Genomic DNA, 16,013 nt, shown 5'->3' with positions numbered 1-16,013 from the left:
CAAGACTCATAAAATAGATGTGTTCAAGAATCATCATACTGAACTAGGAGAGTCAATAACACTATCTAAACTCTGAGTTCCTATAGATGCCAATCATTCTGAACCTCAATGGATAAAGTGAGATGCCAAAACTATTCAAGAGGCAAAAAGCTATAAGTCCCGCTCATATGATTGAAGCTATGTTTCATTGATAGTTTGGAATTTATAGTATATTCTCTTCTTTTTATCCTATTTGATTTTCAGTTGCTTGGAGACAAGCAACAATTTAAGTTTGGTGTTGTGATGAGCGGATAATTTATACGCTTTTTGGCATTGTTTTTAGTATGTTTTTAGTAGAATCTAGTTACTTTTAGGGATGTTTTCATTAGTTTTTATGTTAAATTCACATTTCTGGACTTTACTAGGAGTTTGTGTGTTTTTCTGTGATTTCAGGTATTTTCTGGCTGAAATTGAGGGACTTGAGCAGAAATCAGATTCAGAGGTTGAAGAAGGACTGCTGATGCTGTTGGATTCTGACCTCCCTGCACTCAAAGTAGATTTTCTGGAGCTACAGAACTCAAAATGGTGCGCTTCCAATTGCGTTGGAAAGTAGACATCCAGGGCTTTCCAGCAAAGTATAATAATTCATACTTTGCCCAAGTTTAGATGACGCAAACTGGCGTTCGACGCCAGTTCTCTGCCCAATTCTGGCGTCCAGCGCCAGAAACAAGCTGCAAAGTGGAGTTCAATGCCCAAATTGGCACAAATGCTGGTGTTCAACTCCAAGAAGGACCTCTACACGTGCAACGCTCAAGCTCAGCTCAAGCACATACCAAGTGGGCCCCGGAAGTGGATTTATGCATCAATTACTTATTTTTGTAAACCCTAGTGACTAGTTTATTATAAATAGGACCTTTTACTATTGTATTAGACATCTTTGGATTATCTTTTGATCCTTTGATCATCTTTGGACGGCTGGTTCTTAGATCAGAGGGGCTGGCCATTCGGCCATGCCTGGACCTTTCACTTATGTATTTTTAACGGTAGAGTTTCTACACTCCATAGATTAAGGTGTGGAGCTCTGCTGTTCCTCAAAGATTAATGCAAAGTACTACTGTTTTCTATTCAATTCAACTTATTCCACTTCTAAGATATTCATTTGCACTTCAATCTGAATGTGATGAACGTGACAATCATCATCATTCCCTATGAACGCGTGCCTGACAACCACTTCCGTTCTACCTTCGACTGAATGAGTATCTCTTAGATCTCTTAATCGGAATCTTCGTGGTGTAAGCTAGAATGATGGCGGCATTCAAGAGAATCCGGAAAGTCTAAACCTTGTCTGTGGTATTCCGAGTAGGATTCAATGATTGAATGACTGTGACGAGCTTCAAACTCGCGATTGCTGGGCGTAGTGACAGACGCAAAAGGATAGTAAATCCTATTCCAGCATGATCGAGAACCGACAGATGAATAGCCGTGCCGTGACAGGGTGCGTTGACCATATTCACTGAGAGGATAGGATGTAACCATTGACAAGGGTGATGCCTCCAGACGATTAGCCATGCCGTGACAGGGCATTTGGATCATTTTCCCGAGAGAAGACCGAAAGTAGCCATTGACAATGGTGATGCATTACATAAAGCCAGCCATGGAAAGGAGTAAGACTGATTGGATGAAGATAGCAGGAAAGCAGAGGTTCAGAGGAACGAAAGCATCTCTATTCGCTTATCTGAAATTCTCACCAATGATTTACATAAGTATTTCTATCACTATTTTATTAATTATTTCTGAAAACCCCATTACTATTTTATATCTGCCTGACTGAGATTTACAAGGTGACCATAGCTTGCTTCATACCAACAATCTCCGTGGGATTCGACCCTTACTCACGTAAGGTATTACTTGGACGACCCAGTGCACTTGCTGGTTAGTTGTGCGAAGTTGTGAACCATGGTATTGGCATCATGTTTTTGGCGCCATTACCAGGGAAAGAAAGAGCGATGAATTTTACATAATCAAAGTGTAATCACAATTTCTGCGCACCAGTTACTTTTTGGGATGTTTTTATTAGTTTTTATGTTAAATTCACATTTCTAGACTTTACTATGAGTTTGTGTGTTTTTCTGTGATTTCAGGTATTTGCTGGCTGAAATTGAGGGACTTGAGCAAAAATCAGATTCAAAGGTTGAAGAAGGACTGCTGATGTTGTTGGATTCTGACCTCCCTGCACTCAAAGTGGAATTTCTGGAGCTACAGAACCCAAATGGCACGCTCTTAACAACGTTGGAAAGTAGACATCCAGGGCTTTCTAGAAATATATAATAGTTCATACTTTGCCCGAGTTTAGACGACGCAAAAGGGTGTTGAACGCCAATTCTACGCTGCAGTCTGGAGTTAAACGCTAGAAACATGTCACGAACCAGAGTTGAACGCCAAAAACACGTTACAACTTGGCGTTCAACTCCAAAAGAAGCCTCTGCGCGTGTAAACTTCAAGCTCAGCCTAAGCACACACCAAGTGGGCCCCGGAAGTGGATTTATGCATCAATTACTTACTTCTGTAAACCCTAGTAACTAGTTTAGTATAAATAGGACTTTTTACTATTGTATTTTCATCTTTGGATTATCTTTTGGTCCTTTGATCACGTTTGGAGGGCTGGCCATTCAGCCATGCCTGAACCTTTCACTTATGTATTTTCCAGGGTAGAGTTTCTATACACCATAGATTAAGGTGTGGAGCTCTGCTGTTCCTCAAAGATTAATGCAAAGTACTACTGTTTTTCTATTCAATTCAACTTATTCCGCTTCTAAGATATTCATTCGCACTTCAACATGAATGTGATGATCATGACAAAGTCATCATTATTCCCCTATGAATGCGTGCCTGACAACCACTTCCGTTCTACGTTAGATGGAATGGATATCTCTTGGATATCTAATACAGGGGACCGAGTCCGAGTTATTAGCGCCTTCGTGGTATAAGTTAGAACCCATGGATGGCCATTCCTGAGATCTGGAAAGTCTAAACCTTGTCTGTGGTATTCCGAGTAGGATCTGGGAAGGGATGGCTGTGACGAGCTTCAAACTCGCGAGTGCTGGGCGTAGTGACAGACGCAAAAGGATAGTAAATCCTATTCCAGTATGATCGAGAATCGACAAATGATTAGCCATGCAGTGACAGTACATTGGACCATTTTCACAGGAGGATGGGATGTAGCCATTGACAACGGTGATGCCCTACATAAAGCTTGCCATGGAAAGGAGTAGGAATGATTGGATGAAGACAGCAGGAAAGCAGAGGTTCAGAGGAACGAAAGCATCTCTATACGCTTATCTGAAATTCTCACCAATGATTTACATAAGTATTTCTATCTTTATTTTCTGTTTATTTATTATTATTATTCGAAAACTCCTTAACCATTTGATATCCACCTGACTGAGATTTACAAGATGACCATAGCTTGCTTCATACCAACAATATCCGTGGGATCGACCCTTACTCACGTAAGGTTTTATTACTTGGACGACCCAGTGCACTTGCTGGTTAGTTGTATCGAAGTTGTGAATGAAAAACGATTTATTAAGACCTGCGTACTGAGTTTTTGGCGCCGTTGCCTGAGATCACAATTTCGTGCACCACTCTTGCATAAAGGTTTGGAGTGTGTCATTCATGTAGGCTTGATTAGGAGGACCTTGATTGCCTTAAGGAGGGCTGGATCTACCATTACTATTTGGATGTTGATACCTCCCTTGAGGTTGAGATTGTGAAGGGTGTTGGTAGGATTGTTGGTATTGTGGTTGACCTTGAGGAGCTTGATGATAGTAGGCTTGTTGGCTTGGGTAAGGTTGAGCTTGTGGGGCTTGGTTCCACCTTTGATTAGAATTATCCCTCTACCCTTGGTTTTGATTTCCTCTATATTGATTGTAGTTGGGTCTTTGTGGATATGGATTGGCTACCGCTAACGTAGTTTCCTCTTGGAGTTGAGGGCACTCATCAGTGTAATGGTTGTTACAAGTACAAATACCACATGATCTTGGTGGTCCCTCAATTCTTGGAGGTTAAGGTGGAGAAGATATCAAGGCTTGGGGAATTTGTTTCCCTTGGGTGATTTGTCTCAACAAAATTGTCATCTCACCAAGGGTCTTTGTCAAAATGGCATCTCCAGAAGGAGAAACTTCACTTAAAGCTTTTGGTTGTGGGTTTCTTGCCCTTGAGTGTTGAGTGGAGTCCGCCAAGTCCGCTATGATCTCCCAAGCTTCCTTGGCGGTCTTGTTTTTGGTGAGGGATCCTCCACTAGAGGCATCTAGGAGAAGCTTATCTTGGGGATTCATCCCTTGACAAAAATAGCTAATAAGGACCAACTCATCAATACAATGGTGGGGGCAAGCTTCTAACAACTTCTTGAATCTCTCCCAGTACTCATAAAGAGTCTCCCCATCTCGTTGCACAATGCAAGAGATCTCCTTCCGTAGCTTGTCTGTCTTTTGTGGTGGGTAGAACTTTTCCAGAAATTCCTTACGCAACAAGTCCCAATCGGAAATCACATCTCCCGGTTGAGTATAAAACCATTCTTTCACTTTTCCCTCCAAAGAGAAAGGGAAAGCAAATACCAAAACTGCTACTTCATCTGCACCATGTCATCTCGCAGTGGAGCATGCAACTTGAAAATCCTTAAGATGCTTAAGAGGGTCCTCTCCGAGTAGTCTATTGTACTTGGGGAGCAAGTTGATTGTGCCGGTCTTAAGCTCAAAATTTGGATCCAAAACCGGATACCGGATTTGTATCGGTTGCAAGTTAATATCAGGAGCTCCGGCTTCCCTTAAGGTTATTATACGGGGTGGATCCACCATGGTGTTGTCATCTGAGTCATTCAAAGAGATTTCAGCACTCCCCACAGATGAATATAAAGTTTCCTCGTTAACGGAAGAATGATGGTCATGGATTGATGGTGATAGTGAATTGGAGTGCTCTTCAAGCAAGCCTGATTCACTATTCATGAATGCTAGCCGGCACCGAGCTTGCCTAATATGAGTTAAAGTTCTTTCTATTTCCGGATCAAAAGGGGCCAAGCTCGGGTCTGGAAGCGACCGTGTCATTCAACTGAGGAAGCAATAGAAGCATGCAATTATGAAAAGAAAAACAAGAATGGGCAAATAAACATAAACCAACCTAACAATTAACAACTACCAAGACTAGCTAGATAGAAACAATATCTACAAATTAGTACCAAGTAGCAAACAAAAACCAAATATTCACACTATTCACATATTAACAACAACCAAAATTATAGCACTCATTGCACTTAAAGTGAGTCCCCGGCAACGGAGCCAAAATTTGATGTGTGGGCAAGATTACACCGTCGATCTAGGTTTTCACAAATTAGAATCCTATCATTGAAAGTATAGCCTAGACCAACGATCAATCCCCAAATCAAATTGTTTAATCCAATGAATATGTCACAATTTAAAACCAATTCAATTCCGAGAGTTTCAATTCCCGGGTCGTCTACCAAGGACACTTGAGACCAATGAGTGTGCAATCTTAGTTATGAGGATCATGGGGTTTTCAATAAAGAGATAAACATATAAAACAATGAAAGAACATGCAAAATTGTAATAAATGAACTAATAAAGGAATCAAAGAAGCAACTATGCAATATAAATAAGTAAAGTGTAAAGGGAACAAATGTAATGTGTATAAAGGAATTTAAGCATAAAAGGTATCTTGGCTTGGAGTGAGCTGAGGGTCCTTTCCTTGTTGGAACCACAACTATGCCAACTACAATGGATCAATCTCACTTGATTAACTCTCACATCGGAGAGTAAGTTAAATGAGCATAAGTGTTCCTAACCCACAAATCCTAAATTGCTTGCTAATTGCCTTAGCAACAACATAGCGTTAGTGGGAACAAGAATAATTAACAATCCAAAATTGACACTAAATGTTGGACATTCCAACTCTAGGAACCTAATTGCTCACTTTCCCTAAGGCAAGACATAGAAAACTAGCCCAAAATCATACTTGACATTTTGTCAAACACTTGGTAGGCAAAAACCTTAAACGTGGGAAAAATGAGAAAAAGCTTGAAACCAAAAGTAACAAATGATCTCAATCAACAATAAAGACTCAAGAAAGCATAGAACAATCATCAATCATCAAATTCCTCAACAAGAAATAGAAATTACAAAGGAGAATTGAAATTGAACTATAACTTGAATTATAAGAAAGTGTAAGAACAATGTAACTATAAAGAGTAGTAACAAAGAGATACTTACAATGAGAATTAGCAAAATCCAAGATCAAAATTGAAATGGCACTTGAATGTAAAACCCTAGTATAAATCCTAGTAGAGAAGATGATGAAAAAAGAAAAACTACCTTAAAGCTATCTACTACTACTCCTAAGCTACACTAATGTTATGCTATGTTATTGTCTTCATTTTTCCTTCCTTATGAGCTAAATGGCTTCAAAAATGTGCCTCAAATCCACCAAAATCGCGAGTCACGTGATTTTTTAATGAAGGCATGTGCGTACACCTGTGCGGACGCACAGACGTGTGCGTCCGCACACTCTACTAAAAATCTCGACCCGTGTGTATGCACAGGAAGTCGTGCGCACGCACACTAGGCGATGCTTGATTGAACACGTGACATGCATGGTGCAGCTCACGTGCACGCGTGGCTCTGATTTGATGGCTGTGCGTAAGCACGCATGTCTGTGCATCCGCATACTAGGCTGAGCTCTTCTCCTTTGATTCTTCATGCTTCCTCTACTTTGAATGCTCTTCTTCCATTTTCTCCAAGCCATTCTTGCCTTATACCTCTGAAATCACTCACAAATAATATCAAGGAATCGAATGGAAGGTAAATGGAATAAAATTAATCAAATTAGGCACAAAAGAGCATGTTTTCATAATCAAGCACAAATTAGGAGGAAAGTTCAAATGCATGCTATTTAGTGGAATAAGTGCAAGTTTATATGATGAAATCCATTCAATTTCAACCAAAAATCATCATCAAATATGGATTCATCAACGAGCTAGAGTTGAAATTGGCACTTTGTCCTCTTGAACGACCTGGTTCAGGAAAGTGACCAATCCAACTAAATCGATGTTAGTAGGCTGGGAAGTCACACCATGGGTTTCAGAAGGTAGTTCCAGACCATGAGGTGTTGAAGATTTAGTTTTTTTGTGTGGGCTGGGAGACTTTTATGGTGAGAGAATAGTTTATGGAATTCGAGAGGGTGAATCAGAGTCAGCAGCGATAGTTTCTGGAACTCGAGAGGGTGAATCAGAGTCAGCAGCAACTTGGGATCCATTAAAGGTTTTGACCTGAGTTGGAGAAAAGGGATGGTCAATGTTTTGAGTTTGTGATGGTAAAGGCCGTTTTTCTGTCAGATCGACCACTTGTGTCTCAGTCAAAACTGGTGGAATCACTTGTATGGGTTCGGTAAATACGATAGTTTGAGCCGACAAGTGAGATTCCTGTTGCTTTGATCCTGGTTAATTTTGTTGTTGTGATTGATCTGGGGCAAGAGAAGATGAAGTCGATTGAGCAGTGGTTTCTATCTGGAATAGCACATACGGCATTTTAAGTTTATTTTGATTAATCTAATAAACTCAAAATCAATATAAAGTTACCAGAATAGGTCTTTTTCTTCGAATTAGCTAAGAGGCTGATTCAGCTTCTGCATCATCATCTTCTGAGTATGAAGAAGCAGCGAGAAGATTTTGAATTGATGGCTCACTTTCTTCCGAAGAGCTATGACTTAATGACTGAACTTGTAACTAAAGAAAGAATCAAAGTCAGTACAGGTTTAAATGAATATAAGTGAGAAAGGGTTCGAAGAATTTGATCGAAAGAATACTGGTGTGCGAAATCGTGATCATTCCATTCCTTGGTAACGGCGCTAAAAACTTAATACGCACGTTCATGATCTTATATCTGTTTCACAACTTCGTACAACTAACCAGCAAGTGCACTGGGTCGTCCAAGTAATAAACCTTATGTGAGTAAGGGTCGATCCCACGGAGATTGTCGGCTTGAAGCAAGCTATGGTCACCTTGTAAATCTCAGTCAGGCGGATTAAATTGTATTAAGAAATTACAGTGGATGGAAATAAATAAAATATAAAATAGGATAGTGGTACTTATGTAATTCATTGGTGAGAATTTCAGATAAGCGTATAGAGATGCTTTCGTTCCTCTGATCCTCTGCTTTCCTGCTGTCTTCATCCAATCAATCCTACTCCTTTCCATGGCAAGCTGTATTTTGGGCATCACCGTTGTCAATGGCTACTTCCCGTCCTCTCAGTGAAAATGGTCCAAGATGCTCTGTCACGGCACAGCTATTCATCTGTCGGTTCTCGATCATACTGGAATAGGATCCATTGATCCTTTTGCGTCTATCACTACGCCCAGCACTCGCGAGTTTTAAGCTCGTCACAGCCATCCCTTCCCAGATCCTACTCGGAATACCATAGACAAGGTTTAGACTTTCCGGATCTAAGGAATGGCCATCCATGGGTTCTAACTTATACCACAAAGACACTAATAGCTCGGACTCGGTCTCCTGTATTAGATATCCAAGAGATATCCATTCAATCTAAGGTAGAACGGAAGTGGTTGTCAGGCACGCGTTCATAAGTTGAGAATGATGATGACTGTCACGATCATCACATCCATCATATTGAAGTGCGAATGAATATCTTAGAAGCGGAATAAGTTGAATTGAATAGAAAAACAGTAGTACTTTGCATTAATCTTTGAGGAACAGCAGAGCTCCACACCTTAATCTATGGTATGTAGAAACTCTACCGTTGAAAATACATAAGTGATAGTGGTCCAGGCATGGCCGAATGGCCAGCCCCAAACATGATCAAAGGATCAAAAGGTAATCCAAAGATTCCAAAAGATTCTAAAAAGATCTAAATACAATAGTAAAAAGTCCTATTTATACTAAACTAGTTACTAGGGTTTACAGAAATAAGTAAATGATGCAGAAATCTACTTCCGGGGCCCACTTGGTGTGTGCTTGGGCTGAGCTTGAAGTTTACACGTGGAGAGGTCATTCTTGGAGTTGAACGCCAGTTTGTAACGTGTTTCTGGCGTTGAACTCCACTTTGCAACTTGTTTCTGGCGCTGAACGCCAGACTACAACATAGAACTGGCGTTCAACGCCAGTTTGCATTGTCTAAACTCGTGCAAAGTATAAACTGTTATATATTGCTGGAAAGCCCTGGATGTCTACTTTCCAACGCAATTAGAAGTGCGCCATTTGAAATTCTGTAGCTCCAGAAAATCTACTTTGAGTGCAGGGAGGTCAGAATCCATCAGCATCTGCAGTCCTTCTTCAACCTCTGAATCTGATTTTTGCTCAAGTCCCTCAATTTAAGCAAGAAAATACCTAAAATCATAGAAAAACACACAAACTCATAGTAAAGTCCAGAAATGTGATTTTTAATTAAAAACTAATAAAAATATACTAAAAACTAACTAAATTATACTGAAAACTATGTAAAAACAATGCCAAAAAGCGTATAAATTATCCGCTCATCAAATACCCTTCTGGAAACTCTGGTAGGAGCTTGTCGACTTCTCTTTGGTGGTTGTCTTGAAGGTGCTGCAGCGTCAACTTTTCTTTTTGAAGTTCTCCTTGGAGAACCTTCAGTAGCAGGCGTAGCTCGATTGGCAGAGCTTTTAATTTCATCGAAGGTGCAACTGTACTTAGAAAAGTATGTAGTCCACCAATCAAAGCAGGATTTAGTGATGAATGAACTACGCTCGTATACAAGGTGATTGTAGTTCATCTTTTGTTTTTGGTTTGAAGAGAGACAGATATCGAATGCTTCCTTCGAAACCAGCTCAACATGACAAAAAGGTTTGCTGTTTCAAGGAAGTGGAGTCAGAATAGCTTGGAAGAAGCCTAATTGCCTAGCTGTATAATGAGGGGCATAAAGAACTCCCTTGAATCACTCCTTTTTGTATTGTGACAACCCAGTTGGGACTACCTGGATAGCCAATAGGTTTGCCCAGTTTTTATTGGCAATTTCGTTCTCTTGATCGTCATTTGGGAAAAGGAGACATTCGAGCCAGGCAGGACCACAACTTTGACGTAAAAAAGGAGTGAAATTGAGGACATCGTTGTGGAAGTTTTTGCAGAAGTGGAAAAGGGAGAAGACAGCCCAGAAATGATCCTCGTGCGTTTGGGTGTCTGGGAAGTTTGGTTGAAAATAGGCCAATCGAAAGCCCTTAATGTGTTACTTTCTAGATGAACTGTCCCCTTTCTTCTACATAAATTTTTTTGAAGACAACGTTTAACCAGAACTGAAGAAGCCAGAGAGGTCCTCCTGTGCTGATCGAAGAATGTTTTCGAAGACAGTTGACAAAATTGCCAAGTTCTTCGAACAAATGTCCAAGTATTAACTTGGCCAAATTGAAGTTATTTCCCTCGTGTAAAAGGGCAGCAAGGGAAAGGAAAAGTTTCTGCATCTGGACACTTCGAGAGTAGAAAACTATGGCATTCAGCCAATAGAACAAAACGCCACATGTTCGTCATCTGTCACAGGCTCGTTGTCTGCACCCATATGGTGAGCAATAAACTAACTATAAGAAGTCCTGGAGCCTATTCTGTATTCCCGATTAGGATGCATATCGAAGGTGAATCAGGAAAGTTTATCGGAAATCCAGTAATAGCAGCTACATCAAGGAGCAATAGGCCAACCATTCCACAAGGAAGATGGAAATTATTGGTGGTCCTATTCCAGAAATGGACCACAGCTCCGATCATGCAAGGGTGTGTTGAGGGTGCAAAGTGAGAAAGTCATAGAAGTTCCTGAATGCGGAGAGCCCTCCAAGCAGCTTCCTTTTCAAATTCGAGACGCTTGTGCCAGGCCTTGAAGTCAGCTCCTCGAGAGGTGATTCTAGGGTTATTTCTGAAGGATATTTTAGGATTTGTGAAGAAGGAGATGTCGAGGTTTTGGCAGATCAGCAAGTGATGAGCGGATAATTTATACGCTTTTTGGCATTATTTTTAGGTAGTTTTCAGTATGTTTTAGTTACTTTTTATTATATTTTTATTAGTTTTTATTCAAAAATCACATTTCTGGACTTTAATATGAGTTTGTGTATTTTTCTATGATTTAAGGTATTTTCTGGCTGAAATTGAGGGACATGAGCAAAAATCTGATTCAGAGGCTGAAAAAGGACTGCAGATGCTGTTGAATTCTGACATCCCTGCACTCAAAATAAATTTTTTGGAGCTACAGAAATCCAATTGGCGCACTCTTAATTGCGTTGAAAAGTAGACATCCTGGGCTTTCCAGCAATATATAATAGTCCATACTTTGCCCAAGTTTTGATAACGCAAACTGGCATTTGAATGCCCACTTTCCACCCTATTCTGGCGTTAAACGCCAGAACTAGCATAAAAGCTGGAGTTAAACGCCCAAACTAGCACAAAAGCTGGCGTTTAACTCCAGGAAAAGTCTCTACATGTGAAGCTTCAATGCTCAGCCCAAGCACACACCAAGTGGGCTCCGGAAGTGGATTTCTGCACTATCTGCACTTAGTTACTTATTTTCTGTAACCCTAGCTACTAGTTTAGTATAAAAACTACTTTTAGTGATTTATTTTATATCTTTGATCACTTTTGATCTTTGATCAGTTCTATTCTATCATAGATCATATTGTACACATTTGGAGGCTGGCCTCATGGCCATGCCTAGACCTTTCACTTATGTATTTTCAACGGTGGAGTTTCTACACCCCATAGATTAAGGTGTGGAGCTCTGCTGTTCCTCATGAATTAATGCAAAGTGCTATTATTTTTCTATTCAACTCAAGCTTATTCTTATTCTAAGATATTCATTCACACACAAGAACATGATGAATGTGATGATCAAGTGACACTCATTATCATTCTCACTTATGAACGCGTGCCTGACAAACACTTCCGTTCTACATAAAAACAAGCTTGAATGCATATCTCTTGGATTCCTGGTCCATGCGTTTGATTGTCTCTCCTGACAACAGAGCCTTCAATTCCTTGAGATCAGAGTCTTCGTGGTATAAGCTAGAATCAATTGGCAGCATTCTTGAGATCCAGAAAGTCTAAACCTTGTCTGTGGTATTCCGAGTAGGATCTGGAATGGGATGACTGTGACGAGCTTCAAACTCGCGAGTGTTGTGCGTAGTGACAGATGCAAAAGGATCAATGGATCCTATTCCAATATGAGTGAGAACCGACAAATGATTAGCAGTGCGGTGACAGCGCATTTGGACCATTTTCACTGAGAGGACAGACAGTAGCCATTGACAACGGTGATCCCCCAACATACAGCTTGCCATGGAAAGGAGTATGAATGATTGAATGAAGACAGTAGGAAAGCAGATATTCAGAAGCAACAAGCATTTCCATACGCTTATCTGAAATCCCACCAATGAATTACATAAGTATTTCTATCTTATTTTATATTTTATTTATATTTTAATTATCTTAAACCTCATAACCATTTGAATCTGCCTGACTGAGATTTACAAGATGACCATAGCTTGCTTCAAGCCGACAATCTCCGTGGGATCGACCCTTACTCACGTAAGGTTTATTACTTGGACGACACAGTGCACTTGCTGGTCAGTTACACGGAATTGTGAAGAAGTCTTGAGATCACATTCTCCCACACCAAGTTTTTGGCGCTATAGCCAGGGAATGAATAATAACGATTCCGGCGTACCAAGTTTTTGGCGCCGTTGCCGGGGATTGTTCGAGTTTGGACAACTGACGGTTCATCTTGTTGCTCAGATTAGGTAATTTCATTTTATGTTTAAGAATTTTAATTTTAATTTTTGAAAAATGATTCAAAAAAATTTTAATTAAAAATTTATAGTTTTTAAAAAAAAATAAATTATTCTATGACTTCAGAATTTTTAAGAATGAATTCTAGAGTTTCTTGATGATCTGTTGAAGTCTGGATGGCTGTGAAGCCATGTCTAATCTTTTGGACCGAGGTTTCAATTTATCATCACAAGAGCTTGTTGATTTCTATCACTCTTGCTGTTGAATGTAATGATCTGCTAAAGTTTGGCTGGCCATTGGCCATGTCTAGTGATTTGGATAGAAGCTTTCACTGAAAGCTTGGCTGGCTAGTAAGCCATGTCTAATTCCTGGACCAGAGTTTTAGACTAACATTGCATGATTCCTGGAATTCTCATTAAGAATTTTGAATTCCTTATTTTCTTTTTCCAATTAATTTTCGAAAAATACAAAAAAAATTATAAAACCATAAAATCAAAAATAATTTGCGTTTCTGGTTCGAGTCTATTGTCACATTTTAAGTTTGGTGTCTTGCATATTTTTAATTTTCTTGCATTTTTCGAATATATGCATTATGTTCTTCATTGATCTTCAAGTTGCTCTTGATGATTTTCTAGGGTCTGATCTTTAAATTCTCTTGTTTTGTGTCTTTTGTTGTTTTTCATGTGCATTCTCAATTTGTTAGTGTCTCTAATATGAAAATTTCTAAGTTAGGTGTCCTGCATGCATTGTTTATTTGATCTTAGTTTTTCATGTTTAAGTTTCATTCTATTGTTTTTCTCTCTCATCATTAAAAATTCAAAAATTTTCAAAATTATGTCTTTTCAAGTCAATAATACAGAGAATTGAAGATTCAGAACATGCAGCAGAGGAATTACAGAGAAAAAGCTAGCCGTTCAAAACGCCTAGTGAGGAAGGAAATCCGGCATTTAAACGCCAGCCAGGGTACCTTGCTGGGCGTTAAACGCCCAAAAGGGTAGTACTTTGGGCGTTTAACGCCAGGACAACAAGGGAGGTAAGTTAGTTTTTAATTCAAATCTTTTTCAAATTTTCATAACTTTTCAAAATCAAATCTTTTCCAAATCATATTTTTTTATCATATCTTTTTCAAAATCAAATCCTTTCCATTTTTCTCTCACTATTTTCGAAAATCCTTGCTACCAATTAATGATTTTATTCAAAAATTACAAGTTTGTTACTTCTTTGTTAAGAAAGGTTCAATATTTGAATTTTAGAATCATATCTTTTAAATTTCTTGTTAGCCAAGTCATTAATTTAAAAAAAATCAAATTTTTTAATTTGTTTTTCAATCATATCTTCTCTACCACATCTTTTTCAAAATAATTTTCAATCATATCTTTTTTATTATGGATTTCAAAATATTTTTCAAAATCACCTAACAACTTTCTCACTTCTAATTTTCGAAAAAACCACTAACCATTTTTCAAAATTCTTTAACTAATTGTTTTAAATTTTAATTTTATTATTTTTTTAAAATTTTCGAAAATTTCCTCTCTCACCTTCTTCTAATTAAGGACTGATAATCCTCCTTAATTAGCAATTCAGACTCTCTCCTTCTTCATAAGTTCGAATTCGCCTCTCTACCTCATCCTTCTATTCTTCTTTTCCTCTGACACGTTAAGGAATCTCTATACTGTGACATAGAGGATTTCATACTTTCTTTGTTTTCTTCTCTATCATATGAGCAGGAATAAAGATAAAGGCATTCTTGTTGAAGCTGATCCTGAACCTGAAAGGACTCTGAAGAGGAAGCTAAGAGCAGCTAAAGCACAAAACTCTGAAGAGGATCTGATAGAAATTTTCGAAAAGGAAGCAGACAAAACAGCTATGGCCAAACCCAACAACAACAATGCAAGGAAGGTGCTTGGTGATTTCACTATACCAACTTCCAATTTCTATGGAAGAAGCATCTCAATTCCTGCCATTAGAGCAAACAACTTTGAGCTTAAGCCTCAATTAGTTTCTCTAATGCAACAGAATTGCAAGTTTCATGGACTTCCATTGGAAGATCCTCATCAGTTCTTAGCTGAATTCTTGCAAATCTATGACACTGTCAAGACCAATGGAGTTGATCCCGAGGTCTACAGGCTTATGCTTTTCCCTTTTGCTGTAAGAGACAGAGCTAGAATATGGTTGGATTCACAACCTAAGGAAAGCCTGAACTCTTAGGAAAAGCTAGTCAGTGCTTTCCTGGCCAAATTCTTTCCACCTCAAAAGATGAGCAAGCTTAGAGTGGAAATCTAAACCTTCAGACAGAAGGAACGTGAGTCCCTCTATGAAGCTTGGGAAAGATATAAGCAATCAATCAAAAGGTGTCCTATTGACATGCTTCTAGAATGGAGCATCATATGTATATTCTATGATGGTCTGTTTGAGTTGTCAAAAATGTCATTGGACCATTCTGCAGGAGGATCTCTTCATCTGAAAACCCTACAGAAGCTTAGGAACTCATTGAAATGGTTGCAAATAACCAGTTCATGTACACCTCTGAGAGGAATCCTGTGAATAATTGGACACCTCAGAAGAAGGGAGTTCTTGAAATTGATACTCTGAATGCCATATTGGCTCAGAACAAAATATTGACTCAGTAAGTCAATATAATTTCTCAGAGTCTGAATGGATTGCAAGCTGCATCCAACAGTACTAAAGAAGTATCTTTTAAAGAAGAAGCTTATGATCCTGAGAACTCTGCAATGGCAGCGGTGAATTACATGGGAGAACCCTATGGAAACACCTATAATCCTTCATGGAGAAATCATCCAAATTTCTCATGGAAGGACCAATAGAAGCCTCAACAAGGCTTCAATAATAATGGTGGAAGAAATAGGTTTAGCAATAGCAAGCCTTTTCCATCATCTTCTCAGCAACAGACAAAGAATTCTGAACAGAGCCATTCTGGCCTGACAACCATAGTCTCTGATCTATCCAAGACCACTCTAAGTTTTATGAATAAAACAAGGTCCTCCATTAGAAATTTAAAGGCACAGGTGGGTCAGCTGAGTAAGAAGATTACTGAAACTCCTCCCAGTACTCTCCCAAGCAATACAGAAGAAAATCCCAAGAGAGAGTGCAAGGCCATAACCATGACCAACATGGCCGAACCTGGAGAGAGTGAGGAGGACGTGAGTCCCAGTGAGAAAAGCCTCATGGGACGTCCTCTGGACAGAAAGGAGTTTCCCTTTGAGGAACCAAATG

At 39.2% G+C, this 16,013-nt stretch overlaps 2 non-coding genes across 2 annotated transcripts; one reads left to right on the top strand and one right to left on the bottom strand.

Annotated features, from left to right (window-relative positions):
* The first annotated feature begins 4,353 nt into the window (after positions 1-4,353).
* Positions 4,354-4,460, top strand: LOC112782159 (small nucleolar RNA R71). Its single transcript, XR_003192896.1, has one exon. It is a non-coding gene; the product is annotated as a small nucleolar RNA R71 (small nucleolar RNA).
* Positions 4,461-15,041: 10,581 nt separating this feature from the next.
* Positions 15,042-15,149, bottom strand: LOC112780852 (small nucleolar RNA R71). The gene has a single exon (XR_003191661.1). It is a non-coding gene; the product is annotated as a small nucleolar RNA R71 (small nucleolar RNA).
* Between the last annotated feature and the right edge of the window lie 864 nt (positions 15,150-16,013).

The sequence above is a fragment of the Arachis hypogaea genome, chromosome 19 (genome assembly GCF_003086295.3).
Source record: "Arachis hypogaea cultivar Tifrunner chromosome 19, arahy.Tifrunner.gnm2.J5K5, whole genome shotgun sequence".
In the NCBI taxonomy this organism is placed as follows: domain Eukaryota; kingdom Viridiplantae; phylum Streptophyta; class Magnoliopsida; order Fabales; family Fabaceae; genus Arachis; species Arachis hypogaea.
Note: the sequence above shows the minus strand (reverse complement) of the source record. Positions and strands in the feature narration are given on the sequence as shown.